The 12,500-nt window shown below is 38.7% G+C and overlaps 1 long non-coding RNA gene across 1 annotated transcript in view; it reads left to right on the plus strand.

Annotated features, from left to right (window-relative positions):
• Positions 1–9,779, plus strand: part of LOC138031923 (uncharacterized) — an 11,156-nt gene extending 1,377 nt beyond the window's left edge. The window contains exons 2-3 of the long non-coding RNA XR_011128252.1: positions 8,998–9,037; positions 9,719–9,779. This is a non-coding gene — a long non-coding RNA (uncharacterized lncRNA). The remainder of the gene's footprint in view (positions 1–8,997; positions 9,038–9,718) is intronic.
• Positions 9,780–12,500: the final 2,721 nt, after the last annotated feature.

The raw sequence follows: 12,500 nt of genomic DNA on the forward strand, positions 1-12,500 counted from the left end.
CTATTTGATTCTGACCGACTCCAAACAAATTAAATATCAGTCTTGGCGACTCCTAATGTTATAAGAACACTACTTAGGGTCAGACTAAATGGGATTTGGAACTAAGTGTTGAAGAGAAGAGCTGATCTTTGGCACCCAAAGCTATATTGCGTCATCTTAACGCTTTCTTTCTTCCAAATAAAATTTGACTACCTTCATGTACAAAGATAGAAGTTGCTTCATCCTTTTGGCTTAACTGCTAAATACCCTGCCACTTACAAACTCAATAAAGACACTAGGCTGTCGTCGATTGCAGGATATAGCCTTAATTATGTATAAGGTAAAGCACAATATGCCATCCGTACATAGAGGACATTTTTAAGTTAGATAAACCTTGCTATGGGCTCAGAAATTCTGTTTTTTTTTTTTGCTCGATACAACACAACAACGTACGGGAGACATAGCCTAAGATATGCGGGTCCAGTAATAAATTACGCAAAGATGTAAAAAACGCAGAATCAATTTATAGCTTTAAAAAGAAAATTCGTAAGGTACATCTTGAACGAGTAATCACAGAGGGCTGTAAAACCCGCTTCCTATGTTGTGCATAAACGACATTTTATAGACAATAAGGATATTCCCAAGCTAATAAGTACTATTTTATATGATAAATCCGAATACGTCTTACAGATATATATATATATATATATAACTGCAGACAGTACTGTTTAGGCCTTCTGGGTCTCATCAGTACAGTGCTGATGTCTAGGATGGAGGTTAAGCTATAAACCCACCCCAGATGTTCCACAAATGTGGTACATCCAAGTCATGCCAGAGTGCTCAAACTAGCGAGCTAGTGAGCATGCGCAATTGCTAGCGGCAATGACTCATCCCAGTAGAGTGCTCAATTTGGACATGAAAGCGAAAGCTTTGTAATGCCAAAGAGCTATATCTAACTGCAGACAGTACTGTTTCGGCCTTCTGGGCCTCATCAGTGCAGTGCTGATATCTGGGATGGAGGTTAAACTTATAAAGCCACCCCAAATGTCCCACGAATGTGGTACATCCAAGTCATGCCAGAGTGCTCAAACTAGCGAGCTAGTGAGCATGCGCAATATATATATATATATATATATATATATATAAATATACAATATGTATACAATGTGCCCTCCCGGTTGTTACCATAATGGCTTTATGGCAACTCCTGAATTTATCCGGGTCGATTCCCGGATTCGATGCCATGTGTGCGTTGATGTTGTTGGTTTTCTAATCTGCTCCGAGAGGTTTTTTTCCCGGATACTCCAGTTTTCCCCTCCTCTCAAAAATCAAGATTCGATTTGTTCTCATTTCAGTCGATTTGTTCCCACTTTGTTTTCTCCCCAATTAGTAGAGCACTCGTGATCGGCTAAATAAACTTGAGACTTAAATAAAGTAATTATTAATATTAGATAGGCCTTCTTTATTAATGAATGGTAGATATCACCTAGTGTGCAATTTTTTTTCAAAAGTCATCTCTTTCTGAACACGGATAGGGAGGAAATTTGTCAACTTAGTGTCCAGAATTTTAATTTTTGAATTCTTTTGTTGACGGTCCGGAGTTCAGAGTCCAGAGTCCAGCTGGGACTACTCCAGCTTTCATAACATCATTACATGCCACTTCAAAGCCTGTTTGCCGAGAAATGTAATCATTCAAGATCGCACTCAGACAACTAAAAACAAGGTATCATCGCTGGCGACCACCTTTATTAGCACTTGGGGGCGTTCTTTGAAGACAAGTCAGAATACAATAGCTGTTATTGTTATGCAAATAAGTGGCAGGGTATTCAGCACACAAAATTTTAGCAGCGCAAAATGTACGTAATGCTTATCAACTTCCGGCGCTTTATTGTTCATGTAAGTGATTATAAAAATAAATGCTATGCTATGCGACAAAATCACGTATTTCCGATTTCTCTAGCGATCAAATGACGTAATAAATAATCTGGACACGATTTTTCTTTATGTAGAAAGATCTGTAACGATGCTTAAGCTTTAATTCTGTTTAACTCTGACTCCAATTGTTTAAGCGCTTAGAATTGTTTGTATAAGCGCTAAATAAATTCTAATTATTATTATTATTAATATTAGTTTGTGATATCCGTTCTTTGAATGGCTCTCGCGCACTCATTGACTCGTCGAGCACTTCAATTAGGCTTTCAAATCGCTTTGCCGGTGGTTCTGGTGAAATACCCGGTAACGGGTTAAAACATGACATTTCCAAGTCTTTTTTCATAATGCTGCGCAGAAATCTCAGCATTTTACTGAGGAAAGAAACCTCTCCTCTCGCGTGAAATTTTTTGAAAAGTCGTATATTACTGAAGAGACAAACGGTAAACATAAGCCTGACGGACTGTTAAATCTCATTGGGTTGGGCCCGGTAACTGCGTCTATCGCTGTAGCATCAGGTTGTCGAGATGTTCAGGGCGGGAATCAGCCGTTTTACGGAAGTATTATGTAAAACTCTGCTATTAAAGCTTGAGCAGTCACGGTTAATAACTGCGTGCTGTTTTATTCTTGTGCTGATTGAGCATAAACTCATTTTTAAAGGTCAATGGCACTAATACGATGGAATTTGGGAGAAATGCGTCAACTAACCATCCACTCCAACTGGCACTCATTCCAACAGAAGTTCCTCTAGCTGCGTGACCAATAAAAGTTCTATGCTTAAAACTAGAGTTGAGGGTCGATTAGCAAAGGTTATTAGCACAGTTTTTCGAGGATTAACTGTCGTCTGACAGAATGGCCCTTCTTATGAATGAAACAGGCTTTTGGTATTTCACGAAATGCGTCGTCATAAAGGCAGATTTGTTAACGATGAAAGGATTATCTTCGATTTATCCATGAATTAAGAAATTAATTTTCATTGTCTGAAAATGCGCCTTCCTCATCACGTACATTGAAGTTGTTCATTAAAACCGTTTGATTTTTAAGTTAAACTATCGTTTTCCATAGTTTATATAGCCAGTTTCAAGTTCTCAGTCGGTCACTTCACCTTGCCAATTGCCGTTGTTTTTTTTTTCCTTATTCAACGAACCACTTAAGGAAAACGTTTGAAAGGCTATCTGAGCATCTTGTAATTAATCCATGAATGAAAACAGAGCATTCGAGTTGTCACTAGAATTCGTCTTATTAAACGTCTTATTAAATAATATAGATCCAACCGACAGTTTTGTTTATACATATATACAGTTTCCAAGTTTCCAAAATGGACGAATTTGTAACATTAAACAGTGAAAAAGGAATGCATATGTTTTCTCGGAAATTGTAATGGTCATGATGAATTAGTAACAGTACTTTGTGTCATCCAAGTTGGTCTGTAATCATACTCGTGATTAAACAAACCGGACTCCCGCAACGCGATCGTCCGATTTTGTTAATCCCTCGTATGATTACAGACCGAACACTCAGTCCTATTACCGTTAGTAATAACTGCTGATAACAGTCTGAGTTAATAATAATAATAATAATAATAATAATAATAATAATAATAATAATAATAATAATACTAATAATAAGAATATTTACAAAAATTAAAATATCTCCAAAAGGTAAGAACTATAAATTTACGAGCAATATAGATATTTCTCTGTTTAAAACTGTTTTAAAACTTCCAAATAAATAAATAAATAAATAAATAATAATAATAATAATAATAATAATAATAATAATAATATAATAATAATGAAGGGGTCCATTGGGACCTGTGCAAGCATTACGGAGTTGAATGTGATGATAAGTGGTATGAGCATGTTCCAGAACCGGTGTTGGAAAGCTCAGACGTCAACATATTGTGGGATTTTACCATCCAGAAAGATAAGAAATTACAGCACAATAAACCACACATTGTGGTTGTCGAGAAGACCAGCAGGACATGCCATATCATTGACGTAGCATAATAATGATAATGATAATGATAATGATAATGATAATATAGCGCTATTAAAAAAAAAAAGATCATGGTGGGTTACAATAAAAACTACAAAACTAAAATAAACAAGAAACAACCTGAAATTAATTAGGTAAAGTATGAAAAGCTTCTCTAAACATCCATGTTTAGGGTGGTGGTGGACCGAAGTGCATTCCACTCAAACGGGGTTGCCACAGCAAAGGAGCGTACTTGTTAGTTCAATCAGTTTAGTTATCGACATCACGTACTGTCTGACCTCTTGCTCTGTTAAAACATCGATGCTGATTAAATTGTTTGTTGCGCTTCATTTTGCCAAATCTGGACGTCATCAAAGTGATCAAGTGTGACGCTATATATAAATAACAAATATTTGCGGTTTTTTTAGTTTGTACCCTTATCGGCAAGGTGAAAATCATCAGACTACATTCGTTTGAACAATTCATGTAACCATGCAGCTATCTTACTTCTATCACGTTTTCCTTGCGTATGTTTGGCTTTCCCTGGAAGCTCCACACCTTTATCGCTCTGCTGTTGTTGCAAGCGGCAAGAAGCAAAACTTGCAGCAATATCTGACAGCGGTAAATACGTGTTTGCAGAAGTGTTCAGGAACCGTAAATGCACGGAGACCAATGATGAAAATTACTGAGGTACGAAATGTAGAAGTGATCCTCGTACTTTAGAACTAGAAAATTTAAACCTCTTTAATAGTGGAGGGGCAATTGCAGAATACCCTTCCACTGAGAAACGTTAGTAAAGATAATGAAATAGTAAATAATAATGATAATGGAACTAGTGCTCCCGCAATCCCTCGTATTCGCTTCAAATAGTGCTCTGCAAGCAGTCATATCCTTCATTTTTTGAACGACCGCGAGAATTAAAGCTTTCATTAATAGTGTAGTGCATTTTGTAACTATCCTGCTTGTGAAATTATGACCAATGTTCATTCAAGTACCGCTTGGCCACTGCTAGCTGGATTAGCCTTGCTGAGTTACGCACCGAATAAATTAAAACTGAACAGTGCTGTTGGATATACCAGGGGCATCCAACGTAATATTTTGGTAAAATATTTGTTAAATTGAACAACATAAAAGAAATACAGCTAAAAGAAAAAAAAAATCATAGGTGGACACAAATGGACAACACTGAAACGGATTGCATTTGGGTAATCTTGAAATTGGTCGGCCCTACGTTTACGCATAATAATAAAACATATAAATAATAATCCCGGCGTAGTCAATCGAACTAAACCGAACCAAAAACCAATCGAACCCAATCGTTCGATTGGAGTTCAATTGGTTCGGCAATTGAACATAATCGAACTGGAACTTTTTGTGAGTTCGATTACCGAACCCAATCGACGCGATTGGTTCGATTTTGTTCAGTAGAAAAACAAAATGGTATACAAAATTGATAAGCATTAACTCTTAGTAGAATTGGAAGGAATTCACTCTTTTTTAGCTTTAACTGAGTTTTAACTAGAGGAGCAAGTGTGAGAGATATTAACACATTTCAATGAACTTAAGCTGACCGCGGTCATCGTCAGTTACCCTCAGAGCCGGACCCCTATCTCCTCTTGTCTGCTTGACAACAAATGTATCCCCGACACGGACGGCGAAAGAGCGCTCGTGGTAGCCTTTTACCACCGCTTCCACAATAGTAAGTTTCACCTCTGCCCGGTCCGACATCTTGCCTGTTGTACTCGTGTTTGAAATAGAAGCCAATAAATAACTTATTTGACCGCAACGCTTTGTTTCAGACCAGATGAAACTGGTTCTTGTTTCTGATTGTTGAGGTGTTCGATTATGTTTCATCGAGTTCGATTACTGTTAGATTGTTGAAGTGTTCGATTACTGAAAGTTCGATTGCGGTCGATCGGCAAATTTTTTTGTGAGTTCGATTGACTACGTCGGGAATAATGTGGTCTTCGTTGTCGCACGATGTGGTCAAATGTGATTTCGATTGACGTTTTGACTTGAGAGCACATTTATCAGGTGACAAGGCTAACAGATTGCACAGCAACTTACCAATTCATTTTATTATAGCTTCCCTCTTAAAGCCTGACTGCAAATTGGACACAAATGTACATCAAAGTTCTTGAAAAGTAAAAAGGAAGGCACGACTTGATTGAATATGGGAAATATATGATTGCTTTCATACACATCAAATTGTCACAGTGTTGTCATCGCTGGGTAAATAATATCAGGCAGTTGTAAAATCACGGATTCTCATCACTTCAGAGTCAATTTTCCAGACAATGAAATCATCAACTGGTGCAATTTATGAAACCATCTTTGTTAGCACTCGACACACTCTTTGAAGAACGAGTCAGAAAACAATAGCTGTTATAAGTGCAAATAAGTGGCAGGGTATTTAGCAGTGTGCTCATATTTCGGGGTCACCATTCAACCCGTTTTACATCGAATTTTCCTTACTCCTTTGTAGAAGTACCTGTGCCCACATTAAAGGTAAAAAAAGATTGTTGGCCGAGTTATCAATGGATTTCGTCCACCCCAATACGATGTAATTTAGGAAATCAGCTTTATCTTAATATTGCTCTGTCACAGCTGCTGACAGACATCAAATACTTTAATTAAGGATTAACCGGTAGCAGCGCAAAGGCACGTGATGCTTATCGACTTCCTCCTTCTGGCGCTATGTTGTCCATTTAGTGATGATGAAAATAAACCCAATGAAATACCAAGCGGCGTATTTTTTAATACTATCAACATTAAAACAATGCTATGCATGTTACAGAATCACGAAGTTCCTATTTCTCTGACGTAAAATCAAATGACGTAATAAACGGTCTGGACACGATTTTTCTTTGTGCAGAGGATCTGGGCTATACTTTAGCTTCAACTGTGTTGTTAATTCTGACTCCAAACAACGGAAATCAAAGTTTAAATACATCACTCAAACAATTGGCGATTCCTAGTGTTTATAGGGACTATACTCAGACCAATGTTGAAGAGAAGGGCTGATCCTTGACACCCAAAGCTATATTGTCTCACCGGGTCTTAACGCTTCCGTTCCTCCAAATAAAATTTGACTTCCTTTGTTTACACAGAAAGAAGTTACTTCATCCTTTAACTCCTAAATACCATGTCACTTACGAACTTACTCGATTTTAGCAATAGTAAATGGTGTGCTATCGCCTCATTCCACTCTTACGCTTCTTTCATGCTTACCAAACCTCCCAAGTGCAACCGCTGTTGTTTTATAACCTAACCAAAACATCTTGTGACAGTTTGTGATCTTCTTCTTTGAATGGCACTCGCGCACGCATTGACGCGTCGAGCACTTCACTTAGGCTTTCAAATCGCTTTGCCGGTGGTTATGGTAAAATACCCGGTAACGGGTTAAAACATAACGTTTCTAAGTCTTTGTTCATAAAGCTGCGAAGACATTTCAGCATTTTTGGCGATGGATTGAAGTTCGTGGAAAATGCGCAACCTCGGTCCCAGGGTCCTCTCTCTTCTTCTCTCGAGAAAGATCTACGACGGCAACGTCGACAAAAAGGTCACCAAAAATGGAGAAGGAAAAGGTTACATTTCTTCGCTAACGGTTTCGCCAAAACCTTGTAAACATACGTGCTGAAATGCGTGCCGCACATGCAATTATTTTTTATCTTTTAACAAGTGATAGTCTTGTTTTGTGGTGTAACGGTTGTGTTGCCGCAGTCTTTTCTTAAAATCCCTATTACCCTGGTTGCGCCTGGTCATGTGTCAGCAGGATCTTTTTGCGGATTCCAGAAAGAAAATTGAAGGGAGGGGTACGATGGTTAAATTTTTGTCTTCACTGAACTTATCTACTGAGCCCAGTAGGGAGTGGAAATTAAGCATCGCTTGGCGCGGGAAAGTCTGTTAATCTAAAACATGCTCCAAAAAAGACACGTAAATCCTCTCTGGATATAAATAACCTGGCTACACTACAACCTTTCTGAAAAAAAAAGCGTCATTTAATGCATTAGAGAACTTTGAGCTTGTCTTAGTATATAAAATTTGGTCACCATTCACGGATTTAAAGTTGGGTAAAAATAAACATATTGAAAACCTCTTTGTTGTCCAGAGGCAAGTTAGTAATACACACTCCTTCAAGTCTAAGTATATTGGTTGAGATTTTAAGCTGCGATATTTTATTAAATATGACGAGGCCGTTTTCTCAGTTGTTGAAGCTGCGTTACACAGTTGCGCGACGCCAATGTTTGTAACTCGCTTTCACTTGAACTCGATCATCCGAAAACGTCTAAGAAGATCATTATTTTCAAAATTAAGGAAGTTTTCCTTCAGTGTAGATCAACTTATCAAACCTTGAAAGCACATTTACCTTTATTTTGATGAACAAAAATGTACGTTTTAAAATCAAAAATCAAGCAGTAGGCAGTTACCGCTTCTTTATTTAGACTTATTCCTCGATCAAACTTTTCTGCGGACGAAACGGTATTCGATGTGGGTCATTTGGTAAGTTTGTTATATAGCACGGCAGTTCGAAACAACAAACGAACAAAGATTTTCATACTTCATAGTTGTTTATCGATCGAACGGCGAGTCCATTTAACTGTGTTCTTCAAATGTTTACCTTTTACATTGTCGTAGCGCTTTTGCATTGAGAGAAACGCAAACTAGAGTAAAATTGCAGAACATGGATGATATCGATGATAAATATTTTCCTCGCGGAGTGTCAGGTCATGGACATGCTTGAAATCATGTAACAACACATACCATCAGCTGAATGTTGTAGTATAATAACGTGATGATGATGATTCTTATATCTATGATGTAATCAAGTCACACGCGTAGCCTATTGGTTACCCGACGTTGTGTACTCGTGAGAAGCTAGTTCTTTGTATTCGTTGTTCTATGTCAATTGACTAAACTCGATAATTGAATTGTACGGTCTCGGTTCATACTACAATGATGATGATGGTAAAAGATCTCAGCAAAAAAACTCTTCAAAGGTCTGATTTCGTTAAGTCAACACTCCATTGACTAAGATTAAGTGAAGACCTAATTTTGGGAGTTCACAAAACATATTTACTTAATTCAGTTTTCAATGGTATGTTTTCACAGGGCCAACAACCGTGCTATGACGAGTGTCTTCGAAAAATCGGTGAGTGAAAACTTGAGGATAAATTATGTTTTCCCCATCAAATTATTATTTTTTTCTCATGCACTAGAGTGATGTCTAGTGGATAAAAAAAAACCTATTTACTCATGCCTCGCTTCTATGCTCCTACTCCTGAAAGCCAACTAGGCAAAAGAATGATATTATACAGGAGCCCATGAGTGGGAGAGTACACATTGTACTTGTGGAACGGCGGTTCTACAGACCAAGTTATTTTTAGGTTGATTTTCCCGCGAAACCAGACCTTTCCAGCTAATCGCAAGTCTTGTATGAGGAATTATTACCGATGGGATTGAGAATGGTCACTCTTGCAAGCCAAATCCTATTAAAGGACTCCTCTAAAAAATAGCTTGATTTGTGACAATGCTGCTGAACTAGTGTTGAAGTTGTAGGCTCCTTTTTAAGGATTCCTGTAAAATTCCTTGCAACATACCAATACTCTAGAAACGGATTATTTTTTCGTAAAATGGCTTTTCAACAGGTAGTTTTTTTGTCAAATTTGATTTGTAAAAGTTGTTTTCCAAATCTTGTTTAATTTTTCAAATGGGTCTATACGATCTTGGTTTAGATGGCTTGTCTATCAGGCTTAACGGCAATCAGTATTCGAGTTATTTATCTATCACTAACTTACACCAAAAACTAAACTGTGTTTTCATTTGAGTATAGGTAGTCCTCATTTTACGAGAAATCAGCAAGTCGAGTCATGGTCAAAAAGAATAAAACGAGGTGAGCTTCAGTGTCGTCTATCGTTCGCACTTGTCCAGTCTTGCACAACACCTCACGTCATCTTATTTAAATTACTACTCTAATGGAAGCCTTAATACGCCTAGACTGTTCACAGTCCCCTATTTTTCCGTTTGATTGTCGAGATCGAGCACAAACTTTCGCCATCTTTTTTTTTAAAAGCGAGCGCGAACTGGGGAGAGCGATATAACTACCGAGTGGGTGAGGGGAGTGGAGGGGTTTTGGCAGGAAAAATAGGGGGTCTGTCCGATCTTTACTGCGACTCGCGTTCAGCGAGCCCCGTTGCACGTGCAACGGCAATCCCGGATTGGTCCATAACACAATGCATCTGTCAATAAAAATACAGGTTCGAAAACAACAAGGCTTATCTAGAGAAAGAATCTCAAGAGTCTCAAGTTTTCGAAAGGCTATAGTTTAGGCGACTTGGTGGATTAGTCCTAAAAGAAGAACAGAAGGAAGCGATTACGCTTTTACTGCAAGGCAAGGATGTATTGGCTGTCCTTTCTACAGGATTCGGAAGAGCCTGATCTACCAAAGCTTCGTAATTGTCAAGCAATTGGAAAATGAAAGCACTTCTGGAAGAGATCGGACATCGTGTTTGTTTATTGCATGTACCGTTACGAAGTGTAGGAGAGGAACACATTAATTCTAATGATTTTGGTTTGAGCGTTAAGGGTTTTGAGAAAAATGTAGATGTATTAAATGAGATGAAGAACAACAACTTTCAAGTCATTTACCCTTCCGCTGGGCAAGCTTTGTCGAGAGACTACGGTTGTTGCGGGTTGAATCCACGCCGCTCAAGAGACAACTGTCGCTGATAGTTGTCGACGAAAGTCACACCGTTGAAACTTGGTTAGTGTAATTTTCGTTTTTAATACCACTGCATGTAGAATCCCTCTTTTCATGCACGAAAAGGTTGTGGAATAGTTATGTCAAGTAACTGGATATCCACGCGTTTAGGGAAAAAAACTTGACAGCTTTTCGCTTAACATTCGACCGCAAGACCCACTGAGATTTCTCTTTTAGATGTAGTCAGGCGAGTTTGTTTACTATACAATTTGCTGAAATCTGAATTTTTTTAAGCAGTATTTTTCGTATTTCAGTTCAAAATGTGAACGGACTTTGCCGCATCTAGATCTTTCCGTAACTGAAAACCTTCCTTGACAGGAGATCCGCAACGTGTTTAATTGTAAAGTCAAAAATCTGGATCTATACATACAGTGGTATTAAAAACGAAAATTACACTAACCAAGTTTCAACGGTGTGACTTTCGTCGACAACTATCAGCGACAGTTGTCTCTTGAGCGGCGTGGATTCAACCCGCAACAACCGTAGTCTCTCGACAAAGCTTGCCCAGCGGAAGGTATATAATAGTCCAGGCATTTTGTGGTCGGACCTGTAACTAATTGCAAAAGAAGCTTTCTCGTCATTGACCAGTTAGGAATATCCTATGCATGAACGTACTAAAAGTCCCTAAAGATCCAAGCATGGGAACACCTCCAAACCCCACCCCATAAAATAGGTTTCTTTTTCCTATAGCACGAAAACGAGGCTGTCAACCGGAAGTTGCCGTTCAGCGTTTTTTATTTGTATAATTCGAGGCATTTCGCCAAAACTAGAATCTACCCTTAAGAACAATGATTTTAAGGCTTTAATCGTGAAAGACTTTTCCACAAAATATATTTAACTTAGTGAATTATTAAGGTTTATTTAGAGCCAGCGGTGAAATCTTATTTTGCCGAAACATTACAAGACATAAATGCTTAAGACTCACGACAAGAAAAGGCCTATATCATCACAACAAAGCTACCTCTTTGTTCAATTCTACACATGCTACATATACAATGTATTTATAAAAATGCTAGTCTTCCAAATGTTCACTTTCCTAGTCTACAGTGTTCAAAGAATTTGTGCACAAAGACCTTTGCATTGTTCACAGACTGTGGAACTCTGCGTACCATTCTTGCGACAAATTTGTTGCACCTCGATTATATTGCTACAGTCAGACAAAGAGTTGCATCTGATTAACTAGAGAAGAGATTCTGGGGTAGGCGGCAAGTCTGCTGCAACAGGAAATACTTGATAATTAGGGAGTTTCCACCCCCAGTCTTCCACTGACATGCCTACAACTTCTCCTACCACTGCTTTACCTGCAAGCAGACGCGTAGGCTGTGAAATCGGGCCACTGCTGCTGTTGGGGGCAGATTCTGTGGCTCGATATGAGATGTCTTGGCTGCAAGTTTTTCGAAGTAACGCTGATATCTGATAGAGTTAACCTACCCCTGGTTTACCTCCGAAACATGATACAAGTGATTTTTCACCTGCAGTGACAACGTTAGCGTGCTTTTTGAAGTAAGGTACATTCTCAAGTTTCTTCAGGGCTGTTGCCTTTCCAACTCCATAGAGGCGCGATGTTGTGTCGCATCCAGTGACGGTGTGAAGGAAAAGGAAATTTCCGCGAACTTCCTTACCCAGCTGTTCTTTTACTTTCTTCATATGCCAGACACGGGCACATCCCGAGTTTGCCTTTGTCTCAGGTCAAAAAAAGAGGCCACATCCACCTTCGGAAGCATGGTAACACAGAAGGACTGGCAAATCTGTGCCATCCCCAACTAGAACCATGGAATTCTACAGCGGTTGTGATTACAAGTAGGTCGGCGTCACCATTTGCGGCGTCACCTCTGGGCCATGGGACTCGATGGAG

This window comes from Montipora capricornis, chromosome 2 (genome assembly GCF_036669925.1).
Source record: "Montipora capricornis isolate CH-2021 chromosome 2, ASM3666992v2, whole genome shotgun sequence".
In the NCBI taxonomy this organism is placed as follows: domain Eukaryota; kingdom Metazoa; phylum Cnidaria; class Anthozoa; order Scleractinia; family Acroporidae; genus Montipora; species Montipora capricornis.